Source organism: Mustela nigripes, chromosome X (assembly GCF_022355385.1).
Source record: "Mustela nigripes isolate SB6536 chromosome X, MUSNIG.SB6536, whole genome shotgun sequence".
NCBI lineage: Eukaryota > Metazoa > Chordata > Mammalia > Carnivora > Mustelidae > Mustela > Mustela nigripes.
In genome coordinates, this window is record NC_081575.1 from 121143965 (window position 1) to 121150366 (window position 6402).

Consider the following 6402-nt stretch of genomic DNA (forward strand, 5'->3'; position numbering starts at 1 on the left):
CATGGGTGCTTCTGGGAATTTTAGCACAAGGTCACTGGTGGCTATCACGGTTCTTTGATCCGTAGATGAGTAATAATGTTGACTCATCATTCCAGCAACATATTTGAAATTCCAAGTATTGGGGTGCCTGGATGGCTCAGTGGGTTAAAGCCTCTGCCTTCGGCTCAGGTCATGATCTCAGGGTCCTGGGATCGAGTCCCGCATCGGGCTCTCTGCTCAGCAGGGAGCCTGCTTCCCCCTCTCTCTGCCTGCCTCTCTGCCTGCTTGTGATCTCTGTCTGTCAAATAAATAAATAAAATCTTAAAAAAAAAATCTTAAAAAAAAGAAAAGAAATTTTAAAAAAATTAAAAAGAAAAGAAAAGAAGTTCCAAGTATTAAATGTGCCAGCACTGATTTTCCGTTCTGTTTAGATTTTAAAATTTGATTTTAGATAACTAAAAACTAATATGCATGCTAGTGATTGTTACAGATCTTGAGAAAATGTGATACGGAACTAGAATTTGAACACAGCTATACATCAGTGCTATTTTGAATTTAAGCCGAGTGCGACGGTATATGTTATCGCACTTATTAGATTTTACAATTTTATTTGAAATATCAACGAATAATTACACCAGCGTTATTTGAAATTAGAACTAATCATTGTTCTGGCATTTGGTAAAAATGTAATTTATATTTCAGAATTTGAATTGCAACTTCAATGACCACAGGTGCCATCTGCAATGGAACCTAATAAATACATTAACTTTTTTATAGATCTATTAATACAGAATGGAAATTAGAATCAGAATATAAATTAATAAGTACAGCAGTATGATTTGGAACTCAAATAATATGAGTATCGGTTTTTATTCTCAATATTTTTTGAATTCTGAAACGTGAAGTTTACAAATAGCATTATTTGAAATATTTAGTGAGCATTGTAATTTGATTCAATAACCACCCTGTTCTTTTATTTATTTATCTATCTATCTATTCATTTATTTATTTGACAGAGATGACAAGTAGGCAGAGAGGCAGGCAGAGAGAGAGGAGGAAACAGGCTCCCCGCTGAGCAGAGAGCCCGATGTGGGGCTCGATCCTAGGACCCTGAGATCATGACCTGAGCCGAAGGCAGAGGCTTTAACCCACTGAGCCACCCAGGTGTCCCCAATAACCACCCTGTTCTTATTCACGTTTTGAGTGAATAAATGTAGCAGCATTTGCTCACTGGATTACTCAAATTTTGAAATTGGAACAGAACAATTCAATAAATATTTTGAATTTACTTAAAATATGAACAATAAGTCTAGTAATCCCGGCTTTTTTAGACAGATTTCTCTTATGGACGTTGATTTGGAATTGTGATTGTATGTACGTGATGTTATTGGGAGTGTGAATGAAAAAATGCACTTTTGCCCATTATGGGGCCGTCCTGGTGCGTGTGAGAATTCCCCTGTGCACTGGCTACTTACAGATAGAATTTTACTTACTCTAATTAATTTTATATCTTTATAACATCTCTCCGAGACCATCCATTCAGCTGTTTCTATCAATTGGCTTCTGTAGGACAGACAGATGTCTAAATATTGACATCATTTTATAAATCAATTTCAAGCCTTTCCCCCCAAAACCAGGATTTTATTAAGACTTTCAAAGTGATCCTAGATAATTGTTCGAATCCCATGCAAAATCATCAACAAGAAACCTGGGGGCTCGGGGCACCTGGGTGGCTCAGTGGGTTAAGCCTCTGCCTTTGGCTCAGGTCATGGTCTCAGGGTCCTGGGATCCAGCCCGGCATCGGGCTCTCTGCTCAGCAGGAAGCCTGCTTCCTCCTCTCTCTCTGCCTGCCTCTCTGCCTACTTGTGATCTCTCTCAGTCAGATAAATAAGTAAAATCTTAAAAAAATAATACTAATAAACCTGGAAACTTAATGACCAATTAATGATAGGGCATAAGGATCGGACCTAGCAGGACATTGAAATAGAAAGATTTGCATCTCAATCTGTTGCCGCGCCACTTCAAACACATGTTGACGTGAGCTCCATCCTTCTAGCTAACATCGACCCAAGCTGGAAGTATGCATGACACGGTCCTCACGTGGCCACTACAGGCCATTCACACGACAGAAACAAGGTCAAACCCATTTGTTCTCACACATGATTGTTTTGTGAAATACTTCTTGGTTCTTAAAAATGTTACTTGGAGATAGTAGGTCAACATGGTCAAAGGGTCCATGTTGAGTGGTCTTTTATGGTCAGAAGTCATCCTAGGGGAACGGGATCACGTGTCCTTGGTTCTTTCTAGATTTTCCAGGTAGCCCTGAGTGTCAAAGGATAATTACTGGTAAAAATAGCAAGAGGTAGAATGTGCATTAATAATCACCAGACGGTAGATCTCCAATCCTGTACGTTACCTGAGAACCATAACAAGGGACATCCAAAGAATATCTAATTTTCCTTCTTTCACGGGACGTGTGTGAGTGTGAATAGCAATTAACAATGTAATAGGAATGTTAACGCAAGCACACGATTCGTGGAACGTTGCACGCTAAATGCCATCTATCAAAAACGATGTTCAAGATGCTCTCCTGGGCGGAAGAATTCACAATACATGTTTTGGCAAACCCCTGTCTCCACAGTTAAAAACACATGTCCCCAAACGCTAGGTCATTCCGGTCTATAATATCACTAAACACACAGAACTTGGCTCAGTCTTTAAGCACACTTTTTACACGTACGTAGACTGGATTTCAGAAGCTGGAAATGCATTCAGAGAACTCTCTGGGGAATTTTGTGTAATAGTCCAGCCCCAAATTTATTTTCCAAAAATCCGGTATTTCTGGCTGTCTCAAATCTATATACAGCGCCTTTAAACATAGATTCTGGAAGGATAGGCGTAGTTCTGTTTTAATGTTCTCTCTCCCTGAGACATCACTCGTGGATAGATTAATTTATTTAACACGTTTTAAAAAAAAAATAACAAAATAACAACAAGGAAGACGCAATTGCTCATGTCACAAAAGACAAATCATGCATTTGGCAATCGTGCTAACAACGGTCGTCCCCTAAATTCTCAACAATTGAACTTTTTTCGTATCAGCCTCAGAATCCACAGCGCATCCCAGAAGGAAGCTAGAAGAACGCAGTGGAACATATTGAACAATTTCCTGTAGCAATCCTAATGATGTTCGAATATTAAAAGCAATAAAGGCAACCAAAAGGATCCGTGGTCCCATTTCCATATAAATTATCTTCTATTTCCTTTTCTACATTTTTTTCCCCCTCCTGTGGTTGGTTTAATTGATCAAATGGGCTATTTTACTTACTACACATCTATCGGGTATATACCAGGTGTCACATACTGAGCTAACCCCGTGGAAAATTGAGACAGATGCAAGATGCTACCTGCCCTGGAGGAGACCATCATCATCTCCTAGGACATGAGATCATGGTGATTTGCAACTCCCAGCGATGGATTTCTCTACCTCGGTTTGTAGGTGAAAAGATCATCGAGGAGCTCCAAGGTCGGCCTAAACATCCCCGATGAAGGCAAGCATGGGGAAGCGGAGACAGAGCCAAGAAACAACAAGATTATGACAGCGGAAAGCAAGTCAATTTTCTCCTTCAGACGGTGGCCATTGTTTGGAAAATTGCATTTAGTCTCTGTCCGTGAGACTCAGCCCTCCAAGACGGGGTCCTGCTCTTGCTTTACTGGAAGCAGGGCGTGAAACCACGATTGAGATACACAGTATCCTCATGCAACCACAGACCCGGGCGGGATACATTGACCAACTTTGTTTCTTCTTCATGGGAGCATCACAGAAGTAAAAACACCCTCAGGTTTCTGGTAAGAAAACGCTTGGGAAAGTCGAGAAATGATTAAAACGAAGCCGCCCGTGTTAATCCTTCACTCTATGGTCGACTTGGAAAAGAGAGTGTAGGAAAGACACGTATGTTGTTGGATTAAAATAGACTAAAGTGTGGAAATGTTGGTTTTTGCTTCCTAACCCAAACTGCATCGGGCGGTTCCTGTCTCACACCAAGAATAAGGTCCTTCTCACCAGAGGCTGAGCTTGCAAAGGAACCGTAAATGACAGACACAACGAATGTCAACGGTACCTCCCCAGGATTCACACATAAAAGCAAGAATTGCGTTCATCGTTTCATGATTAATCCGTCTTCCCGTAGCGATGGGAGACAGGAGGAAGTTGTCATGTTTTACAATCTTCTGTGTAACTCTGGGGGCCCATCAGCCTAGGGGAAAGTTGCCGCATTTACAATAAAACAGAAGGCCCTGAATTGGAGAGTTTTTTGCTGGTGGGATTGTGGCTACTACCTGAGCGCTTAACTTGATAAAGGAACCTCCCTCATCTATTAAAATACGTTCGCTAGAAAAGTGGATGGACACAGACCCGTACGACGGACGCACATGCATCTCCTGGTTTTACGTGAAGCGAAGTAAATGTACGTCGAGGAGTAGCAGAAACTGTGGTCAGCACGTTCGTGTGACAGTCGCACGGATTTCATCATGAGTGTCTCTGCCGTGTTTCCCGCGGGTGACGTGGAATCAGCGCCTGCGGGAAAAATAGCCAAGGTTGCATGCACTTTGCAGCCAGAGCTCAGAAATCATGGACCCCAATCATGGTGGTGAGGACAGAGACCAGGCATAGAAGGCAGAGCTACCTTGGCCGAGAGGAAGGCCAGTGTGCCCCGGGTGGTATGCATGTGCAGGACAGCTGCTGTTTGTTGCAAGGGCCCCAAAGTCCTGGGCACACAGTCTTGGAAGCCCATGTGCATGTTGGAGCTTGCAGAGCTCCCCACACGGCTGCCCCTCTGCATGAAAAGACATATAACACCTTCACATCGGTGGAAAGGTCAGCCCCAGAACCCAGACATACAGCAAGGTGGGAATGCACCCTTTTGGGAAGAGCAGACCTAGCATGGAACAGATGCAGAGCCTCAGAGCAAGACCACTGATCTCTGGGTTGGGGGTGGGGGGAATCACAGCTGACACCCCCCAAAACTGCATCCTGGTTCCCTCAACGCACCGTTGAACTCCTCAGATTTATTCATTTTCTCCCAGGCATGAGGAAGGATGGTACTTAGCCTTGATGTTTCTTTCTTTCTTTTCCTCCTCCTCCTCCTCCTTCTATTTTATTAAAAGACTTTATTTTTTTGGAGTAGTTTTAGATTCATAGCAAAATTGAGAAGAAGGTTCTAAGATTTTCCATATTCCCCCCGTCTCCACAAGGCACCCCCCACCGGATGGTACATTTCTTTCATTTCATGAACGGACATCAACATATAATCCCCCAAAGGCCCCAGGTTGCATCAGAGCTCACGTGATGGTGTACGTGCAATGGATTTGGACAGATAGATGATGGCTTGTATCTACCATTACAGCATCATGCAGAATAGTTCCTCTTTTTTTTTCTTTTTTTTAAAGAATTTATTGATTTATTTGGGAAAGGGAGAGAGAAAGCATGAGCAGGGGGAGGTTCAGAGACAGGGAGAGGGAGAAGCAGACTCTCCGCTGAACAAGCCAGATGCAGGGCTCAATCCCAAGACCCTGAGATCATGACCTAAGGTGAAGGCAGAGGCTAAACCCACTGAGCCACCCAGGTGTCCCTATGCAGAATAGTTCTGTGTGAAAAATCGTCTGCACTCCGCCTGTCCATCGCTGCCCTACTCTCCCCGACCCTGGGTGACCCCTGATCTCTTTACTGTCTCCCCAGGTTGGTCCCTTCCAGAATGTCATGCAGTTGCCATCCTCTGACTTACAATCGTCTTTCCACCTCAAGTTCTTTCACTCAGTCTATGTCTGTATGGGTTCCTCCATGTGTTCTCATGGCCCGACAGCCCGTTTCTTTTTGGTGCTAATACTGTTGCATTGTCTGAACAGGTCACTGTGCAGGTACCTAGTCAGCTGAAGAACATCATGGTTGCCTCCCAGTTTGGCCAATTATGAACCAAGCTGCTGGGCACGTCTGTGCATGGGTTTTTAAGTGGACCTAAGTTTCCAACTTCGTTGGGTAGATATCATGGGGCAACACCTGCTGGATTTCCTCCTGTAAGAGTAGTTTTAGTTTTGTAAGAAACTGGCACACCATCTTCTCACGTGGTGGCACCGTTTTGCATTCCCACCAGCGATGAGGGACAGTTGCCCTCGCTGTTGTCCTCACCAGCATCTGGTGCTGGTCCCCGTACTCTCTTATCAGAGGGCGATCTCAATCCTGGTGGACGAAATGTCCGAAGAATGGTGACAGGTGGTTTAACCTACAAGTTCATGTTGCAAACCTAGATGCTTCCTAGAGCCCTTTTATTGAAATGATCTCTCAAATGCACGGTCCGCGTCATCTCGTTGTGGGCTCTTCTGGACGGACCCCTGGAGAGTCGTCTCGGAGCCAACAAAACGGTTTAA